Source organism: Agelaius phoeniceus, chromosome 11 (assembly GCF_051311805.1).
Source record: "Agelaius phoeniceus isolate bAgePho1 chromosome 11, bAgePho1.hap1, whole genome shotgun sequence".
Taxonomy (NCBI): domain Eukaryota; kingdom Metazoa; phylum Chordata; class Aves; order Passeriformes; family Icteridae; genus Agelaius; species Agelaius phoeniceus.
Window position 1 is genome coordinate 18,345,525 of NC_135275.1, and position 24,147 is coordinate 18,369,671.

General features: G+C 44.9%; 1 protein-coding gene across 2 annotated transcripts in view; it reads right to left on the minus strand.

Annotated features, from left to right (window-relative positions):
• Positions 1-23,665, minus strand: part of TAFA4 (TAFA chemokine like family member 4) — a 75,792-nt gene extending 52,127 nt beyond the window's left edge. Inside the window, exons 1-2 of one of the 2 annotated variants that reach the window (XM_054639866.2) lie at positions 22,691-23,003; positions 21,607-21,936 (exon numbers count right to left, since the gene is read on the minus strand). The gene's annotated coding sequence lies outside the window, so the exon portion shown is untranslated. Of the gene's footprint in view, positions 1-21,606; positions 21,937-22,690; positions 23,004-23,132 lie in introns of those variants that run through there. The other variant, XM_077184748.1, reaches the window with a different exon arrangement.
• Between the last annotated feature and the right edge of the window lie 482 nt (positions 23,666-24,147).

Below are 24,147 nucleotides of genomic sequence, written 5' to 3' on the forward strand. Positions count from 1 at the left end.
TGACACATGTTGTGCAGAATGAGGAGCTCAAACACTCCATTTTACAGACACTCAGGCCTCTTTGCCTTTGCTGTTTATATTTGTTCTCTCACTTCCATCCCTGGGCAAAACTTGACCTTCTGCTACTGAAAACATGACACAGAGCAATTTGTGAGAGTAATAATAATGTGGTCTTCACCTGGACAGCAATCACAACCTTTTCTTATCTTACCCACCATTCTTTCCATTTCACTCCTCCTTTGATCAGTTTGAAATTTGCTTTTAAGAAACACGAAATTACAGCACCACACTGGAGGGCAGAGCATGTCTGGGGTCATAAAAGCACATAAAAGTTCCTTTCAGAGCTCAGGACAGGAAGGCCCCTGGCTCAACACACTCATGGAATCACAGAACCTTCCAATCACAGGTTGGAAGGGACCTTAAAGCTCATGTTGTACCAAACCATGGGCAAGGACACCTTCCACTGGACCAGGCTGCTCAAAGCCCCATCCAACCTGGCCCTAATAACTCTTATTTGTTCAGAATGCCATGAGAAAATAGAGTAATTGCTGGAATTAAAGAGGTGCCAGGCTAGCAATCTACAATTAATCACATTTTGCTCTCTTTGCTTTCCAATATGGAGTTCCAGGCTGAGCCAAAACCAGCATTTCTATCAAATCAGTGGATATCAAAACAAAATGTAGGCAAAGAGTTGTCTTAAGAAAAAGCAGTACCATCCTGCATTCATCCTTTCTTCCACAAATACACATAAAATAAAAAATAAAAATAAAACAACAGTGTGCCTCAAAAGACCCATTAAAAGAAGCAAACAAACAGGATTTTCAATATAGCATTGACTGACTGAAATGGTTGTGTGGTACATTTTTACCCATTTCATAATAGGACAGGTAGATAAATACACTCTTACAGTGCTCTTGTAGAAATCAATACTGCAGCACACTAACTTGGGGGTTAGTGCTTATCTGTTCCATAATTTTTATTAGAGAGGAAAATAAAACATTGTGCAGATGCAGCTACAGGTAAATACAAACATCAGTGTAACCTGCTCTGTAAACACATGTTAAACACTGGTAAAAGGCAAGGGAGTATTGATTAGTCCAACTCATCCTAATTAAGTGGATGCAGTGAAAGTGACAGATGATACATCCACCTGCATATCTCCAGGCTTTCTAATGCCTTCCAGGCAGTGATATTTCTTTAAAAAATAGAGTTGTATTAGGGGAGATTAAGGCAAACTCCTGAAACCAGCTTCAGCTGGTTTATGTCAATAAAGGAGACAGATCAGAACAGAAACAAGAGGCTCACCTGGTTAAGAGCTGTAAAAGGAATTCCAGGCTTTGATGGCAAAAGCATGCTTGGTGTGTGTTCTCTGAACAGTGGGTTTAACTGCTGGCCCCTGTCTTGTCTCAGGGTGACACATTACTTTGGAAAACAGAGCTGCTTGTTTGTTTTTATACAGTGAGCTCTGCCCAGTGAGCAGCTGAACCCCACCTCCATCTCCAATGAAGATACAGAAAAGAAGGAAGAGGGAATTGGAGAGGAGAAAAGCTCCATTTTCAGTACTTATGCATGGACTGGCCATGAGCAACTCCTGCTTTGCCCAGGAGTTCCCCAGAGGCTACACCACTCCCCTGGGTCAGTATTTAGGGCAAATGAAGATTGTGAGACCTGGGATCTGGAGGGAATTGCAGTGGTCAGGTCTGCTGCACCTCAGTCCCAGCACAATCTGCTCTCTGTGCCTCTGCACTTGAGTAAAATGGGTATAAACAGCATTTCCCTGTGCCAGGGAAGAGTTTCAAGAACAGAAACAATAAAGGTCTAAAGTTATTTGAAAACTGTATAGGCACTGTATAATTCCTTTGACAGATGGAATAAGAGAACACTTTAAATTAGGTACATTTCCTACCAATATTTACATGTTGTAAAATACTTTTTATGGCTACTTTCTGCGAATAATAAATTACTAAACCATTTTGTGCCATCTTTTATAATAAGCTATTAAATAATTTAGAAAACCTCCTTTCATTAAATATTTAAAAGGCCTTAATTTCTCCATTCTGAATAATTCCTCACTTAAAATACAACTATGCATCTCTTAAATTCTCCTCTTCTGTAAAGCAAGGGGTGAGAAGGAAAGAAATTTGGGGGCCATGTACTGTTCAGGGGATTTGCCAGCCTGACTTTAACCCCAATGTCAGCCTGGCCAAATTCTTAAATCAAACTGAGTAAAGGACAAAGGGAGAACAGACCAATATCTGACATTTCTTAGAGGAGGGGGGAAAAGATACACAGCAAGTACACTGTGTATTTGAAAACTGCTGCTGCTGAGGAGAGCTAGAGACAAAAGAGAGAATTAAAGCAAAGATCTATACACTGGCTGACCAACCCAGAACACATTTTGGGGCTAAATCACTGCACACAGTTATTCAGTGACAGTACTAGGAGGGGGTGTATAAAAGAGAGGAAGAGCAAATTTTACACAGGCAGGTATTGACAGGACAAGGGGAATGGTTTCAAATGAAAAGAGGAGAGATTTATATTAGATGTTATATAAAAGGTTTTCCTGTGAGGGTGGGGAGGCCCTGGCACAGGCTGCCCAGGGCTGCTGTGGCTGCCCCATCCCTGGAAGTGTCCAGGGCCAGGTTGGACAGGACTTGGAGTAACCTGGGACAATGGAAGGTGTCCCTGCCCATGGCAGGGGTGGAATGGGATGGTCTTTGAGGGCTCTTCCAAACCAAACCATCCCTGGCTGTGTGCTGATGCTGCCCCATGGCTGCAGGTGAGTGGTGTCCCTGTCAGGGTGCAGGGGTCACAGGTGACTGTCCCTGTCAGGATACAGGTGAGTGACGTCCCTGTCCCTACAGGTGACTGTCCCTGTCAGGATACAGGTGAGCAATGGCCCTGTAGGCGTGCAGGTGAGTGACGTCTCTGTTGGAACACAAGTCACTGATGTCCCTGTCAGGATACAGGTAGTGATGTCCTGTCGGGATACGGGTCACTGTCGGGACACAGATCACTGATGTCCCTGTCACAATAAAGGTCACTGTCCCTGTCAGGACACAGATCACTGATGTCCCTATTGGGACACAGGTCACTGTCCCTGTCACGATACAGGTCACCAATCTCCCTGTCGGGACACAGGTCCCTGTCACGACACAGGTCTCTGCTGTCCCTCCCGTGGTGCCGGAGCCGCTGCCGGCGCTTCCCGAGGATCCATCGGGCCGGTGCTGCCCCCTGGCGGCTGCGCGCCTCTCTCCCTGCAGCCTCTCCCGCATGGCTGAGCCGGGCCGGCCCCGCTCCCAGCCCCGGGCCAGGCCCGCTCCCAGCCCCACGGGCCAGCCTCGCTCCCTGTCCCGGGCCGGCCCCGCTCCCAGCCCCGCTCCCTGTCCCGGGCCAGCCCTGCCGTCCGTGCAGCCCCGCTCCCCCTCGCTCCGCAGCTGGCCGGGACAATTAGCGCCCCTCATTAACCACACGAAGCCGTCGCTGTGGCAGGGTCCGGGCGCTGAGCTGCCCTCAGAGCCTGGGCACGGCAGGGACGCGCTGGCCTTCAGCCCACAGGGACAGCCCTGTCCTCCAGGTGCCCATCGGGCCCGGCAGGGGGTGGATACAGCGAATAACGCGGCTCACATTCTGCATTTGGTCCCTTAACCCTCACCCAGAAATCTCTCCATCAGCTCACGTAACTGCAGCTTGCTCTGAAGGCTTTGAGGGTCAGCAAATCCACCTCGGCTGAGTTATTCCACCAGTTAATTAACCTCACCTTAAGCACTGCACCTTCCAGCTTGTACCTCCCGGCACATTCCTGTTGTTTTCCCAGCTGGCACATCCCACCAGGACGTGTCAGGCCTTCAAAGGCCTCCATTCTGCCAATCCTTACTCACAGCAAGTAGGGGTTGCACCAGGTAGGAAGGCACTGAGCAAACTGAGAGAGGACTTAAAGTTACCCATGTAGTACAGTCACAGAATCAGAGTCACAGAACTTTTTGGGTTGGATGGGACCTCAAAGCCCATCCCGTTCCACCCCCTGCCATGGGCAGGGACACCTTCCACTATCCCAGGGTGCTCCAAGCTCCCTCCTGGTCTTGGACACTTCCAGGGATGGGATAGCCACGGCTTCTCTGGGCACCCCGTGCCAGGGCCTCGTCACCATCACATTAAAGGATTTTTTCCTAATATCCAATCTAAACCTACTCTCTATTAGTTTGAATCCGTTCCCCCCTGTCCTGTCTCTTCATGCACTTGTAAAAAGTCCCTCTCCACCTTTCCTGTAGGCTCCCTTCAGGTACTGGAAAGTAACACAAGACTAAGCTCAGAGTGCAAGAAAATAAAACTTTTGTTGGACCTATTCCTTCCTCCCTTTACTCCCAGAGTTGGTGTCAGCTCTTCTGCTTCCTTACAGGAATCTCTGAGGGATGGAGGACTGGTCACATCAAGCTCCCCACAGCAAAGTGAAGTGAGAAGCTCTTTGGACCACCCAAAAATCATCCAGGCGGGTATCCAAGAAACCACAGGGTCACTGCAGCAGTGCTCAGTGCTCTCAGACCCCAGCAGGCTCCCTGCACACTTCATGGGCAATTTTTGAACTGTTTTTTTATAACATCACGTCCCATTTACGACATCAGTCTCTGCTGGCAGCAGCTCAGTCTGTCACCCCTAGTCAGGCCTTTCCACAGGAATATTTCAAAATCTCACTGAACAGGAACTGGGGGTGGTGGGGAGGAAAAGAAAACAATGCCATTGAGAGCTAGAGGAAATAAACCCCACATCCTCCTGAGGAGGGAGAACTGAGCTGCTGTTACATCCACATTACAGGAGGTGTCAACCACACCAGCAGCCAGACCATGCACACACAGACAGACATCCTCTGTGCCATGGGTTTGGAGGGAACTAAGGCCGTCTTCAGCAGCACTTGGAGTTCTCTAGGGTAAATCTGTCCTCACCACCTCCTTTAAACATGAGAACATACCTTTTGTCTCTTATGGGCGTGTAAAGATAATGCCCTCAGAGGATATCCTGCAAAACATGCCTAAATCACCCAAATTTTCTATCCCAGACACCAGAGACTTCATTAGGTAATAGTGCCAGAGTCACAGTTGACACTTGGGTGGATCATCTGTTGGAAAGGTTTTTCAGCTGGACTCATTTTAAGTGAGAGTCTGTGGCCTCCAAATTTGAGCCAGCAGAGCTCAGGTCACACAGCAGCAGAAAGAGCAGAGCACAGGATCAGGAAAGAAATTCCAGCAAGGAGCAGAGGGCTGACTGCCAGAACACCCAAAGTCCAGGCAGAGTAAGGAAGAGTTTAAAATCAAAGCTGTTGCTTCCTCTGCTCTCTCAACACAAAGTGAGTTCTCATCTTTCCTCCAGGATAAAGTCCACCCAGACCAAGAGGACTGCTCAAGGGCCAAGTGCAGCTATTCTGTCAAGTGGAGGCAGAACAGACCCTTTTCTCCATACATTATTCATTATTCATCACCACCCCACTAAGGACCATTCTACCAAACTCCAGGAAAGGGAGTTATCACCATCAAGGTTTCATTTTCAAGGTTGCACAGACTTACCAATGTGGACAGCCAACACAGGAGATCTCATTACAGCACAGAATTTCAACTCTTTCAATTACCTTTATCAGAAAGAATTTTTCCTTGTGATTATCCAGGTTCCTTCAGTCCCTCTTTGCAGCTCAAAATCTTCTCCACCCCCCTGCACAAGTCCTGCTTAAGAGGTGTGCAGGCTTCAGGCACTTTGTTCAAGGGAGAGCAGGAATTACTCCAGCCCTGTTCAAAGAGGACACAGAGCAGAGACAGTGCCCTGCTCCACTCCCAGCTGCCCTCCCAGAAGCAGAGCAGTTCCCATCTAAAGCAGGCAGCACACCAAAAAAAAAAAAAAACAAACATGGAGAGAAATGTCTTTGAAGGAAATCTCTCCAGCAGAATGTTTCAGACACAGCAAAAACACATTTTCCCCTGCTGTAAACTTTGTCTGCCAGGTAGCAAAGCATTAAAGTTGTTCCACAGGGTATCTTGAGCCATAAAACACTGTTTTCTATACCCTGAGCTGATGGAGGAATTTAATTTCTCCCATGGAAGGCAAAGATAGCTGACCTGCTATAGAGCAGGTCACTCACCTTCCTTTCCTCTCACCAGGGACCCAGGTGAGCTGATGGTTATTTTGGTCACTCAGAGGAGGGAGGAAGGGATGGAAGGGATGGAGGAGGAAAATTCCTGTCCATTTGTGCCTCTGGATAATGCACTGGGAGGCCCCAGACCTACTCTGGGTGTGTGGAGGCCAGCCCAGGGCTCACATGCAAGAAGTAGGTAATTCCTAAGGCTGGCTGCTCAAATTAAAAACAAGAGGCAATCCAAGGGAAATAACATGAAAATTAAGAGAGTCAGCAAATGCAAGTGGTAAGAAAATGTGAAAATAACTCCTTGTTTAGTCAAGGAAAGAAAAAGTTAGTTGGAGACATGTCAGCTGTCTCCTTGAAGAGGCTTTCTTTAAAGGGCAGTATTTAAAGTGGTTCTCTGTAACTCCTGCAAATAGCATAAAAATAAATTCAGTGTCCTGCAAAGATTAATTGTGTGCATGGAGAGAAACTTTCTGTACCTAAGTAGGGGAAAGTAGTGGTACAAACTGCTCAAAATCTCATGGAGCCTGGTTCCTGGAGGTTTCTTTAAAGTGGATGAGCACTTGTGGGATGATCAAGGCTCCCTTCTCCATCCACAGGGCAGATTACATGTTTGCTCAGGATATGTAACAGGACAACATATCCTTTATGCCCTGGAGCAAAAAACAGCAGTGGAACATAAATGTGAGGTAGTCAGTCACTGTTCAGTGTCATCCTCAATGCCCTGAATCGAGTCAGAAGTTACTGAAGGAAAATCCTGGCAGAAACAAACTGAAAATGCCTCCTGTTCATGTTGGGTTTTTCATGCAGGCAGAGTCAGGGTGTGTTGTATTTCAATATATTCTTGTGGTTCTTAGAGTCCTCATGCAAACAAATTTGGTTCTTTCTGGTTCTACTGCATTAGAATATTTTATTCTCTTGTTATCCCCAAAAACACCTTACTCACAGGATGTGAGTGCTTCCCTAAGCTGTGTCAGGCCCTGACAGCAACAGGACCTGTCCATTTCTCTGTCACCAATGTCACCTGTCCCTGCTTTGGTTTCAATTCCCAAAAAGCTCCAAGAGGAAAGCACAGAACAGCCAGCTTTGCTTTTAGAACACAAGCATGTTTTATGAGCACTGAATGCACGTTGGCTGATGAAGAATCCCCTCTGTCTGGGTATATGGGATAATTGTTCCACTTGGGACTCATTAGCTAATTATTTAAAGATTCTAAGGAAAAGCATTTCATAAATACAGCACTAAATTTCCAGAAGTGTAATTACAGGCTGAACACACATTTTTTTAGCACCTGTGTTATCCACTACAAAACCCAATAGCAAAGTGCCCTGTGCTGTGCTGTCCCTGCTCTCTGGCAGGTGTGGGGCAGGACAGGAAACTGCTAGGAAATTGAAAAGGAGCATTTTTGGTATTCCCATTCTGGTAACAAAAACAACACAGTCATCTTGGAGTGATTTAAAATTCTGCCCCTAACATACAGAATCTCAATATTGAAGTACAAAACTTGCACAGGTGAGGGAAGCACAGACCAGGCAGCCATAACCCAGATTCTTGATCTGCATCAGCTTCTTACTCAATGTTAGAAAATATTGTTTGCTTATCAGTAACTTCCTCAAGTTACTCTGGGAAAAAAAAAGAAAAAAAAACATTGCTCTACTAAGCAGGAGAATTCCAAAATAGGATTTCTGACCTACCACTTCAGGAATTGTTACTCAAAAGTAAAAGGTGTCACATCACACATTGACAAATCCCTCCAGCAGGTTCTGCCTTTCTGCTAGTAACCAGAAAAATTCCAAATCCCAATATGAGTACATAAAGCAACACTCCCAGCGATTTGCATTTCCAGACACACCAGGAACTGCATTCCCTTATGCAAGAACATTTCAGAAGTCCCATAAATTTTGCTCCTCACTTCCAGAAGGAATTTCCTCCACCCTTTCCTTCCTTTCCTCTTCCTGCCCAGTCCTTCATGCCTCCTTCCCTGTGAATCTCAGCCCTCTGTGTTTCTTGCTTTCACAGCCCCTCTCCCTGCCTCCTCTGGGAAGTTCTCCTGCTTGGCAGCAGCCCATGTGTGAATCCCCAAAAAAGGGCTGGGAGGCAGGAGAAGAGACCCCCCTGAGGTACTTACTGATCAGTCATGAAACAGGTCTCCCATGGCAGGTTCATCATCTGCTGGATGCTGTTTTCATCCCTCCACAGGCTCAAGGAAGGCACACAGAGCTCTGGGTACTGTTGCAGTGGAAAAGGAGCAAACCTCTAAAAGTCCCAGACACCTTCCTGTGGCTGCACTACCAGGGGAGGAGAGCAGCAGCCACAAAAACCTGATACCTGCTCTTCAGAAACAGTGAGAGAGGTGATAACTGGTATTTCCTTCTCAAATACCTGGATTGTCAGAGGATCCTCCTTCCAGCCCCTGTCCCAGCTCAGGGAATGTTTCCATGCAGGAGGCTCAGCCAGTGCCTCAGCCTGAAGTATGACCCCAGCTATATGAGTAACACCAGGTCCTCTTCATGGCTAAGGCTGAAAACTTTCTTCTTTATGTGGGTTTTTTTTTGTTGTTTTTTTGTTGTTGTTGTTGTTGTTGTTGTTTGGGTTTTTTTTTAAATAATAATCCTTTTCACAAAGCTCAGAGAAGCCTGAACTTCAGACTTTCAGTTCCCAATCTGCCTATGATGGATTTTTTCTTTTCCTATTCTTCATTCATGCAAAAGCCTCTTCATGATCATGCAACCACGTGCAGGATGGGAAGAGCAAGGGGGAGGATGAGTGGTGTAATTTTGATTGTGCTTTGAAATGCTCAGGGCTGGAAATGAAGCATGAGATTCCCCCCACTTCCCCTGCCTCTCTTGAAGGCAATTATGATTGCCTTAAAGATGTGAGATCTGTTGAAAGTAACAAATCATTGATTGTTTATTTTCAGGGTAGACAACAATCAGCTTTTAATCAGCTTCTCATCACCGCTAGAGAGCTATTAACTCTCTTAAAAATAATTAGAAAACAGAAAAGAAAAATCTTCTCCAATTATTTTCATCCAGGAAACTGAGATTTTGTAGGAGAAAAAAAACAACACACCTCAAGACTCACAGAAAAAAAAAAAGCTACCATAGTGGCACATTAAATTCTCTCTTTTAGCAATGAGATATCGTTTGCCACAAGTTGGATTGTGCTTCCTGAGTTTGTATGAGGTTATGGATATTGGCACCTGAATAAGAATAATATGAATAAGAAGAATATATAAGAATAAGAATAATATATATATATATATATAATATTCTTATATTATATATAAGAATATAATAAGAATAATATGAATATGAATACTGAATAAGAAGCAGTATTTTCAGTCACCCTGGACAGACACTCAGATATTTCTGCTGAATATTTTTGTGTAAGGAAATGGATTGCATGAGTCTTCCATTTCTCTGATTTCTCACTGTTCACAGAACCCTGGCTCTCAGATTCCCACAGCACACATTTTTTTCCATTTTTGAGTAAATAGTCTGTGAATTTCTGTCCTGGGGGAAACAGTACTCAAAGTTAACTATAGTAAAGAGAGCAACCTCCTAATTTCAATTATATTGCAATTAGCAACAGGTATGAAACATCTCAAATATCACTTTTTGTGATTTCAGATGGGCAACTGAATAGTCATTTCAGCTCATGTACAACTTACCAGAAGCTTTTCCTACCAAAAATGCCATTAAAATATCCCCTCAATGTGCCTCATTAACTACTACCACACAGAGTTTGATAGTACACTGCTTGTAACTCAAATGTAACTCAAATAAAATCAACCACGAGCACTTTGCAGGGTCCTGAGACAGCTGCTGCCATCCTGCCCAGCAGGTATTTGCCTTTCAGGTGATGGCCAGGCAGTTCCTGGCTGTTCCTGGGGTGTAGTTACATAACAAGGAGCCTTTGGCAGGAGACTGGGGCACAGACAGGTTTTGTCACTGTCACATTGCAGGGAACCTGCCCTCCAAAAGAGTAATGGACTGCAAATCCTTTATGGACTCTAAGGGACAGCCCTCTAAAGAGTGTGTGAGTGCTCAGCTAATTAAGTTCTCCCCCACCAGGACCCCAGTGGCTGTGTCTTTTTATTTTACTTTCTCTATTGCCCATTGGAGATGAATTGTGATTACTTTAAAAAGGGATTCCTCTTGTCCATTGATCAGTGCTGTACCCACTTGACCTACTAGTGTCTCTTTAAAGATTGATGAACTGGAACACAAAAGTGGAACTCTCTCAGTTTAACTGTTCCCACCTGAGCTCCCTGCCCTGTGAGAGAGGTTTTTAAGGAGGCCCATGGAGTGCTTGCACCATTGGTTCAAATTATTGCACACAGAATTTCCATGGCCTGGCAACAGGCAAGACAGCAAAGACAGTCACAGGACTAGTTTGCATTAAAAACTGCTTTCATTAAAAATGTGCTACATCTCAGGACTAGATCAGGAATTTAAGTCTTCTGCTTCAGTACTGGTTCATTAATTAGATGAGAAACAGCAACACTAATTTAAAGAAAAATATGGAAAAAATTTCTTACTGGATTTATATTTTCCCCTCACGAACTGAAACCCCTCCTTGCAAATGACAAATGTTTTGGCTAAGATTATCAAGAGAGGCTGCAGGCAGCCAAACCTTCACTCACCAGAGGGTATCACCACATCCAAAAAGGAAGATATATATATATATATATATATATTTAATCTATAGCTGTGCCTTGCACTAAACAAACCCCATGTTTTCACATAGCTATGTGCTGCCAATTTAGTCTAATACACCATTTTTAACCATGGATGAAGCCCTGTCCACCTCTATCCTCCCTTAAAATTGACAGACAATGGCAAAAATTCACTTCTCTGCTCACAGAAATTGTCTAGTGAGCCAAACCCAAAGGACGTTTTCCAGAGAGTGCAAGCACCCTTATTTTACCTTCCTGCTCCTTTTTCTTCCTCTAGGCTGGTGGCTTTGAGCAAATAGAATAGCTACTTGGGCATTTATTTGTCCAGCTTCATTGAGATTGTATGATTTTGAGGAGTACTTGTGAGTATGAAGTGTCTTGTAGCAGCTGTGTGTCACAAAGACAGAAGAACCCACTTGGAACACTGATGTTGCTGCATAAACCAGAATAAATGGCCAGTGGAGGGTATGGTTTATCATTTTAAATTATTTTTACTCTCCAGCCAAAGACAGTTGGTTTCTTAAGCCATGATTTTATCCTTTCTAATTTGACTTCTCAATTGTACCAGAATTCTTAATTATTTCACTGCTTGCAACAGCACCATCCAATTTATCACCTGAGAACAGCAGCATAGCATAAATAATCTATTGCCTTTTTAACCTGAAGGTCTCAGCATTTAGTCTTCAAGAATATGAAAAATTTCTGATTTAATAATGGAATTTTCCTGTGAATGTCACCCTAAGTGGAAAGTATTGCTCTCTGAAGTTTCCTGTTCTCTCAGGAGAAGTCAGCAGAGCTCTCTGAAGCTTAAACCCAGCTTAAGCTCCATTCCAACAGCCTGGAAACAGCTGGAGGTTATCTGGGATCCCCTGGAGATCTCACCCTGGCCACTCATGTCCCGAGGTCCCAAAACTCAGAACCACAGCCAGGTCCTGGCTGTGTGTTGAACAGTGTTGAGCAAAAACCATGAGTGAAAGAGAAAATCCAGATGTTGCTCCCCTGGCACACAGGATCAGGAACAATCTCTGCTGTAAATTTCAATGATCTCGCAGTAGGAGCAAGATTTAAAAATAAAAATTTCTCTAAGATTTGCCATGAAATAAAAATACAGACTATTAATTTTCCTTGGCTCTTATTTACATCTTTGGTTCTGAAAGTCCTGTTTTGGACAAGAAGCACTGACTCCCATCCACTACTCCTAGCAGAGCAAGACCCACAGTGTGGCACAGTGTTTGTTACTCATCTCAGAGACACAAATATTATGTTTACCCAAGAACTGAAGAAAGATTAAATTAATAAAACAAGGTAAAACAAAGTCAAGCCTGAAGCACCAGAGTATCCCCAGCACTTTGCAGTTTGGCAGGGCATTGCTGGGTGGAGCAGAAAGAGTAAAATTTGCTGCCCAAATCACACTTTACTGTCAAACCATCCTGTGGGAGCTCTGCAGAGACATCCTGCTCAAATCATGTCCAAGCAATGCTTTACCAGAGATCTTACAAAGCCTCCCCAGCCCCTTCCCATTACAGGTATGGCCCACCTACAAGCTGCCCCTTTATTCTCAGCACTCAGGACAGCCCTGAGTTAGGAGAAGGCAAAATCTGCCTTCTGTGAAGCATCTCTGTCCTTGCCTAGAAACCAAGCAGAGATGTCTAAAAACGACAGGAATAACTGAACTCCACCCCAGCCATTGGACAATGCATTTGCCACAGAAAGGCAGTGACCCAAGGGCCTGAGGCAGAAGCTCAGCCATGCTTGGCAAATGATGCGTTTGTAGCTGCACTGAGATTGGAGATTCAAGCTTGAAAACCAGCAGGACCCGTGAGCCCCTCAGAATGCAAGCATGAGGACTGTGAATGCCTAATTCCAGGTGCAGAGCCGTGCACAGCATCACTCCCACCACAGAATCACCTGGGACTGCTGTGGGTGCCTGCTCCATTAACACGAGACTGAAAAACCCCCTGAGTGGAGACACAGAGGAGCCCTTCCAGCAGCAGGCTGTTTGTCTCCTCCTTTAATAACAGCACATCTTAATAGAGCAGCTCCTCCTCCAGCTCCTCCTCTGCCCTGTGCACCCTGATGGTGCCTCCTGGATATTAAAAGCAGCGTTGGATGAGAGACGGAGGCCCCGAGCCGTCCCTTTTCTCATCACGTATAATTTGTAAAGCTAGTCAAAAAATAGCAAGCAATTTAGCCTGGAATTTCGCCAGCTGGGATATTCATAGCACATGTGATCAAACAGCAGAATTTGCCAGTCACTGGAAAAACAATCAGGCTCTGTAACCTGACTTCACCGCCGAGGACAGAGCTGTAAACATCACTATTGATCAGGGCAGAGCTATTTTCATCAGGCTGCACTGCTCTGGACATTAAACATCTGCAGAGTCAACACCTACACTGCTGAAGTTAGGGCAAATAGCTCCAAGAATTTAGCATTCTGAGACATGAGGGATTTCCAAAAGAATTAGCAGCCAAAGACACTATGAAATTACACTGGAAATTGGAGAAAAAGATATCATAAATGGATTTTATGTAAAACTCTGGGTTATGGTACAGCTTATTGACATATACAACAAATTAAAACAGCTAATTCATCTTACTACCTTCCACTGATAATTTTTTAATTAAGTTACTTATCTTTATCTACATATTTAAGAATGTAGGTCTTTCATTATTCATCTCTTAAAGAAAATCAATGTTGTCCTGATTTGCTACAGCTCAAACAAGGGAGCAGTATTATCTATGCTAAGACTGACTAATAGGAAAAAAAATTCATTAACTTTATTAGCAAGCCCTAAGAAAATGCTATTGAACACATTTTCATACTCCTAAAAGTCTGAATTATGAACCAAAAGCTTAATAGTGTTCAGTATGACTAAAAGAGGAATCATGATTTTTTTTTTTAAATGCTTATAAAGATAAAAGGAAAAGGTACAAAATTACTGAAACAGTTTAATGAAATGTTTTAGAAAGTTCAGCTCTAATTCTGGATTATATTATAAAAACCACTAGCAAAAAAAGCTTTATATTCTCTGCTTTATTATTTATTAATTATTATTCCGTATTTTCTTTATTACTGAGACTGGAAGCTCATCTGTAGCACTCGTTAGATGCAGTGTCTAAGTGCCTATCCACCACACAGTTTTGAAATATTTGCACATCAAAACAGACTCTGGTTTTATACTTGGGATTCTAAAGCTTTATAAAAGGCACTGTGAAAGGAGTAAACTTTGAATCTCAATTTCTGGAGGAAACAGACTTTTTCTAGTCATCTAGAGTGTCCTTTTCTTCTCAAGGTGACCTTAAGTTTCAGATTTGTGAAATGCTTTCCCCTTGTGTTCAATCCTACAGTGTAATAAGTTTTAAAAATGACTATTTATCTTCTTTAATATATTAGTCATATACAGCAGGAGAAGCCTCTGTGGGGATTTTTGCTATCGGGTTTGCTCGAGCCCAAGTCAATGCTGATTTACAAAACATAACTTACCCTTAGTAACAAACAATCATGGATATATTTATTGGAATAACATCTTGCCATTCTCCTCCAGCAGTGTGTTTTGGTTTTCAGTTCCAGTGCTGCAGATTGGGGGATATTTACAGTGACCAAGGCAATTTGAAAGTAATGCTTTTATGTTGCCCATCTTATTACAATTTTACAAGCCTGAATTGCTGGCATTTGGCAAAACAAATAGATGGTTCTGAAAAATGTTAATGAAATGCAAATTAGCCAGGCAGGTATAAGTTATATTTATGTCAGAGAAGTGAGAATTGGTGCATTGCTCAGAAACTGCCCATTGCAGAAGTTAAATTTAATGAAGTTTAATTTTTTTTAGATTTTGCCTTGCTAATCATGACCTCGGCTGCCTGCACCATGTAATGACAATAATGAATAAACATGCTGTGCTTATGAAGAACTAGAACCTAACAAGCTGATCAATTGTTAATTCTATAAAGTGACTAAAACGTGTCTCCACTATCAATAAGTAAATCAGCTTCTATTTGCAGTACTAATGCACCTTGTACATATCCTCCAGCTATCCTGCCCTTTTCTGTAATAATGTAATTATCAGTTTGGTCATATTTAAGTACAACCTGAATGAGATTTGAAGTTATTTTTGTCTTGAGGGTGGAAAAATAGCAGGAAAAATTGTTTGGGTATTTAAAGAGACACAATACATTTATTTGGAGGATGCAGATTTTCCACTTGCCCTCCAATTAGTTATAGAAAATTATTCGTTTGAAAGCCAATTATTTTACAGCATTGTTCTTAAATCATACAGGCTATTATCAGACAGATATTCCAGAGAAGAAGGCCTTTTTATTATTAAAGCCCTTTTGCTCTAAGCCTCTGTAACAAAGACTTTAAACAAAAGACAACAGTGCTCATTAACTGTAACAGAAGATGTTTCTTCTGTTGGGGGAAAAAAAAAGCATTTAAAATAAGACTAATTTGGCTTTATTCAGGCTTTATTTTTCCTCTTACATGGGAAAGCACAGAAGGTAGATCAGATCTTTAGCCATAATACAATTATGTATATTCCAAATATGCTAATTGCAGAGAGCTGACTGTCTCCACTACATTCCAAGCAAGATTTAGCAGTAATAGTTTATCCACTGCTGAAGAACATGTTCAAGAAAAAAAGATGTTTAACACATGCAAAACCCAGGAGTTTTGCTTGAATTACCTGTTTTCCTTCTCATTCCTAGAGCTGTCTGCAAAGACGCTGGGAGGAAGCAGCTCCCTGTTCATCCACCTAAAACCATCCCCCAACCTCAGTCTGGGGTGCAGCCAGTCAGGAAACGTCACCTGGAGCATTTCACAGGTGAGTGATACACACTGGAGGGTGAGTAACTGTATTTCAAGTGGCTACCCTAATTGTATTTGAAGTGGCTGCCCCTTTTTCAGAGTAATAAACAGTAATTATTATTAATGTTTACAGATTCTGTGACTATTTTTCTGTTGTTAAACTGAAATATATGTCACAAAAATACATTCGAAACATTGCAAGGAGGAAATGTTCTGGAGGGAAATGCTCTTAAGTGTGTGGATAAGCTCAATATAGCAATTAACTTCTAACACTTCATTGTGTGTCATTTCTCAGGTGGAAGGTTACACTCATTCTGTCCCACTTCACCCCAGATCCATCTCTCCATGACAATTTGGTGTAGAAAAGGAGGGATAGTCCCTTTTACCTGCTACTCTCTTAAATTAAAGAATCAGCACAGCTTTTTAAAAGGTATTTGATCTAACAAAGTTTTGTGCTTTCAGTGGTCCCTGAACAGAAACAGATCTGTTAGTAAACAAAAGCAGAATTAATCATTTCAGCAGCACACCAAAAACACGGGGATAGTTTAGTACTAAAATAATTATTTTGCTTTTTCCTCCTTCAGTCCCAGTTAAGCCCATACACTACATAACTGGCAGGTATTTCCACAGCTAAACTCTTACTCCAGTAGTACTTTGCAGTTAAATAACCCAATTTCAATTACTCTGTGATGTGCTTCCAAACAATGAGATTAACTCAGAGGTTCAGAGGCACTGTTTAAGTGGGTAGTGTAACAGGAGTGCACACACATGACAGTCTCTCTGTATTCCACAAAACAACTATTCCTTTCTGAGACTCAGTGGCCTGGTTTATGTGCAGGTCCTCTCACTGCTGTAGATCTGTGCTTGGGGAAATTTTCATAGCACTTGACTTCTAACCACGGCGCTTCAGAGGCACTAAACTGGCAGTGCTGAGCACAAACAGTGACACAGCCAGCACCAGAGAGCCAGGATCAGGCTTTTACCCCTGCCTGGATCCAAGCTGGGCCAATTCCATTGCATCCCAGTTTTCCTTGGGGAAGAAGCAATGCCCCAGAGCAAGGCAGTCACAACACTTCTGTCATTAAGACTACGAGGATTTCCTTCACACTCTCTTACTTTTGCTAGAAATAAAGCAAATGGCTGTCCTGAGTACAGCCCTGGCATTGCCACAGACCCTGGCACTGGCCAGAGGAGGAGATCACAGCAAAGAGGAAGAGATGAGCCCTCCTTCCTCCCTAGTAACTCTGCCTGCTGAGCATTTGCCAGGAAATGGGAAGGAAACCAGAAAGGAACATGGGCTCCTGAATGCCCAGTGAAGAGACCACCACCAGCAACCAGAGCTGCTCTACTTTCTTTTCAGAATTATCCTAGAATCATGGAATGGTATGGGCTGAAAGGGACCTTAGAGTTCCAAACCCCACCCCAGCATGGGCAGGGGCACCATCCACTATCCCAGGGTGCTCCAAGCCCCATCCAGCCTGGTCTTGGACATTTCCAGGGATGGGGCAGCCTCAGCTTCTCTGGGCAACCTGTGCCAGGGCTTCACCACCCTTACTGTGAAGAATTTCTTCTCAATATTCAAACTAAACCTGTTCTCTTTCATTTTAAAGCCATTCCCCCTCTCCCTGTCACTACAAGTTCTTGTAAATTATAGGGAACAGAGTCCTACAGACTAATTTAAGCAGGGCACCTTCACCCCTCTACGTGTGTCATAGAACCATACTTCCATTAAAGAACCCAACCACACCTGTTTAATAGCTTAAACATAACAAGTTTCATTTAGGAGTCCAAGCTAAGTTAATTTTGCCAGGAAATTGTAATACAGATACATTACATTAAATTCTGAAACGTGGCATTTCTCTTCCTGTCTCCAGCATTATTAGCATCTTACAGTGGCTTGAATTAAAAAAGAAACATTTATTTTATCACCCTGATACCAGCCTGCTGCAATATAACATTTTTGAAACAGGGAAATATCACAGCTTGGCATCATAAATTCAACACTGCAACAAGATAAATCCTTCCCATTAATGTAAACCACTGTACTTCCCAATATATCTGCATCTGCAACACACTTGTGTTTGCTGACTATCATAAACACACATAACTCTCAGTGAATAATGGAAGCAGCAGGAAAATCCGAGGGTAACTGCTCTCCAGACTGAAGCAGCCACAGCCTGGTCCTACAAACAGATTCACTCATGCAGGGATGTTCCTGCTTGTGCTCAACAGCATAAAATGCCATCGTCCTCACCACTGGAATCCACACATTACAGCAAAGGACATCAAGGCACTGCCACTCCTTAATTACACATGCACAGAATGGATGCTGGAAGCTTTATTAACTTACATTATATATAAATCCCAGAGATGCACAGAGGAGAGGTTGGGTACCCTATCAATTAAGAATTTCTGGATTTCTCACTGAATATTTAAGGTGACAATGAATTGACACAGAAAAAAAAAAAATGGAAAAGAAGCTCACTTAATTTTGTTGAAAAGAAAAATCACTTAGTGCTTCCTACAACAACTCAATTTCCACCTTTTCCCCTTTACACTGAGATCAACACTGAAACTTGCTCCAAATGGGAATTTGGCACGCAGTTTAGGAAATGCAAACACATGAATTAATAACGTGAATTATGCAAATACGAACCTGAAATTTGCAATTTGTTTTAAAAAGCCAAAAGAACTCCTCTTAATTGGTTTATCCATGTCTAGGCATTACTCAAATGATTTTGGTTTAGCAGTTAGCAGCCTCTTGCAAGCTCAGAAAAAAAAGTCTACAAATGCTTTAAGAGCTAAAGCACTGAGTTCTGCTCTCTCCTCTATAAGGACGAGGTTTGCTGCTCCCAGAGCCAGAAAGTCCAAGCTGATTCCACATTCTCCAGCTCAAAGGGATGTAGCACATGACTGAGTCATGCTTGGCAAGAAGCTGGAGAACAAAAAAGGGGCAAGAGCTCTGCACTGAGGGTTGGGGAGTAAATTCTTTAACCGCCTTTTACCATCCTGTAACACCAAGGGTGGGATTGCTGCCCCTTAATGTATTTATCCTTGTTATACCTCACAGCACATGTAGCACAACTGCTGTGGAAGGAGGGAGAAAACTTGTACTCTTGTACTGGTGCTGTGCAGAGGGAAATATCCTTCTAGGAGAAAGACCTGACCCCAGCAGAGTTTTTATTCACAGATGTTCCCTGTAAAGTGTAACTGAAATTGAAACACCACAGAAAGGGGAATAAAAACAACGGGTCACCTTTGGAGTCACGGAGATACCCGGTGCTACTTTCCCTCATTTGAGCTTTACTCTGCCACTGTTGTACCAAGTCTGAGAAAATCAGCCTTTCAGCTCACAGCCTTTCCAAAATAACTGCTGGAAAATATAAAATAGAGCAAAACGGGTGAAATCCGCAGCCCTTTGTTCCTCCTCACAAGCCTCTTCAGAATAGCAAAGAGGCTTCGGAGCCAGAGCCTGACAGAATCCTGTCCTTGCAAGCACTCAGGATGCTCTGGCACTGCAAAGCAGCTCAGCCCCAGCTGCCTGACCCCAGGTGAGGGTGAGCTGTGATCTCCTGATCTGCAGGGCTGGCACCGGCTTCAAAGCAGCCGCCTGCGTGATGGTTATCACATTTTCAAAGGGGAAAAGAGATGCTGAAGGAGTTCTACTAGACCTTGAGAAAAGGAGTCCCAGGGCCATAAACTCTGAGAGAGAGACAAGGAAAATCCAATACTTCGGATGAAAAGTATTTGTATTGGAGAGATCTTTATTCTGAGTGTGCTTCCAAAATCCAGGACAAAACATTATGCTCAAGATTTTCCTCCAGAGACTGGAATGGGGCTTAGGACTCAAAGGTATCTTGCTGCTCCATATTCATATTGATTAAAGGAATAAAAGATTGGTCTTAAAGAGTTATAAAATATTGGTAGTCCAAAGAAAACAATTTTTTGTACTCACAAATTCAAGTTTAGTTCTAGATTTAGAGCTCATTTTTTTCCATGGCCAGCTGAGGTAGGTGGAATTACAAAACCACAATAATTTCAAAATATCATAAGAAACTTGATTTTTCACAAGGCTAAGAATTAATTCCTTTCCATCAAGTATTTTACTATTTACTTCTCCATGTACAATTTTTTTCCTAACACTGGAGGAGTACCAGCCAAATTCTGCCCTTTTCACTCTCAGCCCAGTCCTTAATTGGGAAGCTTTGCTGGAGAGAGGACAGCAGGTGCTGGCCTTCAATTAATAAAAGATTGGCATGGGGAGATCAGGGGCTGCTCCCAAGTACCACCAACCAGTTGCCAATTCAGATCCAATCCAGAGCAATCACATCTGGAAGGCAGCACAGCTAACACCTGCACCTGAGCTGGGAGACCAGCAGAACTGGTGGATTCTCAGCAATTTATATAAAACTCAGGGAAGTCCAGGTGAATTTTTTTATGCAATCTAAATAATGTTCCCCAATCACCAGAGCTGGAGCAGCCTTCTAAACATGCTTCTAAACAGCTGAAGAAAAGGGCCATGAGAAAAGTGGCATGAACCCAGACAATCTCTGCACCCTGGAAAGGCTCTTCAGTGTTGGACTAAAGTCTATCACCAAGACTCTTGTTTCTTTTTGCCTGTGTTTTTCTTCAATAATTGGGAGATTTTAGCCATCAGAGTACATCAAACCTGTACCTCCTCCAAGCACTGAAGTCACTCAGACAAATATATCAAACATCAATATGAAACTAGAATGGAGAAAAAAAATAAATCTGCTACAGCATCATCTAAACATAAGACACTAAGTAATAGCATTTTAAAAAAATCTATTTCACACAGATGAAAATCATTACAGTTCTCTAGAGACCCTCTCTCTCTCTGCAGCTCCCCATGTCATTTCCTAGCTGGTAAAAATGTGCCACAGGATATCAAAAGACGGTTACGTTCTTCTAATTTTAATATTCCTCTAATCCAATAATGGCTTGTTTACTGCTTTCTAATTTAAAGGTAATTCATTAGATGGATCCTGTCACGTCTTATTGGCAATGAAGGCATAAGGATCTTGCACAGAGCTCTGAGGCATGTCAGTCATATTGCTGATATTCTGTGTGGGTCCCTCAATGCAAAGGGCTATCGATGCAATGGCACTGATAAGGGACTCTGTGTGGTACCTGCATACAAAACACAACCAAAAATATTAAAAGACTTCAGGGGTGAAGTCTGGACCCAAAAATTTATGTTTTAGCATTGAGAATTCTAGCAAACAGAAATAGAAGTGATTTGAGTGCAAATATTTGTGATAGTCACAAAAGGGTCTTGCACAGCCTGTGGGGAAGCACCTGCCTGACCTGCAGGGGAATTGGATGAGTCTGCAGCAAATGATGAAGGTTAAGGAAACATTAGACAGAAGAGGCAGCCTGAACTCCAAAATGAACATTTCAGGAGCCAGACCATGCCAGGCAACATCTGTTGTGATTCTCCAAAAGCTACCCCGAGTTTTTGAGCAACCCTAAGGCAAAGGGACAGGAGCTGAGGCCGAGGGCTTCAGACCTGCTGGACCTAGGATGCACCAAGGTGAGGGTGAGAGCACGGCAGGAGCCATTGGCACAGCAGGGCAAGGCTCTTTCCTGCCTCACCAGCCACGGCAGCGTCCCCGGGGCTGCACAGAGCCCCTCCTCACCCCTCGGGATCTGTGCCCACCTCCCCTCCGAGCAATCAGGCAGAGGAAAGCAATTCACTCCAGGTAACAGCACTGTGTGCTCTAACATGCTGCCCGGGCAGCTCTCCTGCCACAAGGGCTGGGAACTCCTTGGCTGTTTGCACTCTGCCAGCAACCAGCCCAGCCACACCAGCTCCCCCTGGGCCAGGGCACTGATATGCCCATTCTCAATAATCTCATCCCAAGAAGTGAAACCTCTAGCCAACCAGACTAACCACACACTTAATGAATTGTTGACTGTCTCAGAGCAGGACACAAGGCTGAGAAAACGCAGTGACACCGTGCCAGGAAACCTCACCGTTTGCACAGACTGGTGTTATTCCCCAGGAGCACGGCAGGATCACCAGTTTGGACGCCAGTTCGGGTCAGTACGTGTCCAAACCCATCCCCTCATTGGCTGTCGGTGATGTCATGCCCGTGCATTAATCCCCGGTGACTGCAGGTTTAACATCACACGTATCACCCCATCTCTGCTAACGACAATGACCACGCGCCTTGGAGGAAATTACTCGAGCAGAGAACAAAGCAACTTGTTGAAACAGGCAAAGTCGCATCTCTTAAGTGATTATTTCCAGCTTTTCTCTTGTCAGAGTGAAGTTGCTGGGGTCAGGAGATGGCACGTGCCTCGCTGAAAGGAGTGAGTATTGTTAGAGCTCTGTTTTAGAGAAAGTAAATCCTCCCACTCAAAAAGGTGGAAGTGCCAGTGGTGGGAAACCAACTGCTCTGGGAAATGAAAGTATCTCAGGAGCCATAAAAGATGTAGCTGAAATTATAAACACTTTTTAAAAGAAAAAAAAAAAAAAGAAAGAAAAAAGGGACATTTACAGAGCAGTCTTGACCCTTTGCTAGCGGCACCCTGGAGTAACGGGGGCAGTAAATGAATTTGGCGCACACACCCCAGTGCAGAGACAGACTGAACTCCAGGACCGATCCCTGGAGTGCTCCGGACTGCCGCTCTCCCGGAGCCTGCCCAGCCCCAGGGCTCGCTCCGCCGGTACCGCCGGTACTGCTGGCCCGGGGGGACCCGGCGTGGAGATCCCTCTGCCCCCGGCCGGGCGGCCCCCGGGCCCTCTCGGGGAGCAGATAAGCCCCTGTTAGCCCCACACTGCGCTCCGAAACACAAGTGACCGGGCAGCTGGAGCGATGCTTCTCTCCCGGCCGCCTCCCCCGGGTGCGCATCACGCACCCCCCGCCCGGGACGCGCAGCGCCCGGCCCCGACAGCCGGGGGAACCCGGCTCCAGCCCGGCCCGGCACCTCCCGGAGGGCAGCCCCAGCCCCAGCCCCAGCTCGGTGTTCCCGGCACCGAGCGCCAGCCCGAGCAGCCGGAGGGAGCCCCGGCCGCAGCCCAGCCCGCACCCCGCGGTGCCCCAGCCCCGCTCACCTGGCGGCCGCCTCGCCCGGGAGCGGCTGCGGAGGCAGGAGCAGCGTGCGGGGAAGGGGAAATCACCCCCGGGGGAGCGGGGACAGCACCCGGCGCTCAGGCTGCCAGGAGGATGCTCCGCACAGACTCCCGCACGTAGCGGCGCAGCGCCCAAAGTGGCTTTGGAACTCCCCTCCCACTCCTCCTCCTCCTCCTCCTCAGAGCCTGGGGAGGAAGCACGGTGTTAGGGCTTCGGCGTCTCTCCCGGCTCGGCGGAGCATCCTCCCTTGGCTCTCCGCGGTCCCTGACCCCACCGGGAGCGCAGAGCCGGAGCTGCTCGGGCGAGCTGCCCTCTCCTCCCTCCCTCCTTCCCTCCCTCCGCACCGGGCAGAACGATCGCGCTGCCTTCTGGAGACACAGCCCTCGCTCAGCCCGGGTTTTAATCGCCTGACGGAGTCCTGACCTTATTTCAGCATCCGAGCGGTCGCTGCTCAGCCGAGGGAAGGCGCGGGAGATGTTTCCGTGCTCGCAGCCGGGCCGGAGTTCGCAGCATCTTTCGGAAACAGCTGCAACTTGAGAGGGGAGCGGGGGCTGAGGCCGTAACCTCCCCGCTCCTCTTATTGCATGTCCACGGTCCTGCGGGTTATCAATAAATCATCATCTTCACAAATTTGGTTTAAATGTTGAAAATGAAAGCCGGTGTTTCCCTGGCTACAAAGTCGGGGTCACTTTGCCTCTCCAGCAGCCACCGGCAAACGGAGTCTCCTCCTTGCTCTGCACAACCTTTATCCCCCCACTTCACACCCTCAGATTCTCCCCTGGCTCTGCTGCTCACCTAAACAGTGACGTCCAAATAAATGCTTCGGGGGCTGTCAGCATTTAAATATGTGTAGAATGGAGTCTCATTTCTGTGAGAGAGGGCAGTGTCTCACCGTAGGTAAGCACCGGGCTCAGTGCAACAGTAGGTTGATCTCGGCTCTGTTACCTAAGCCCTGGTGTGATACAAATCGTCATCGTCCTGGACAAACATTCCTTTAATTGGAAGAATCACTGAAAAAATGCCTTGTGGAGCAGAGCAAGCTACTTTTATCACAGGAAAACCCTCGTTGGCTACTGTTGTGGAATGGCAAATTGCCTTTCCAGTTGTCTTTGTGCAAGTTCTCTAGTCCACATGTGAAAAGCAGTAAAAATCCCTGCAGCTTCCACACCACTGTTCACAGAAAATTAATAATCCAGCAGCAGACTCTCACATCCTGGAAAATTCACTTAGCCTGAAAGAAAGGGTCCAAATCCCCAGCCCTACCTCTCCCTCATCTCATGTTAGCACAATTCAGCTGTGCTCTTTTAATCAGCAGGACTTGCAATATAGTCAAGATAGGAGGGAACAAGCCCACAGCATGAGACTACATCTCTCCATCTCAATCCTTACCTGAGGAGCTTCTTTACCTGTCACCTTCTTGCCTACTGTTCCTGACACT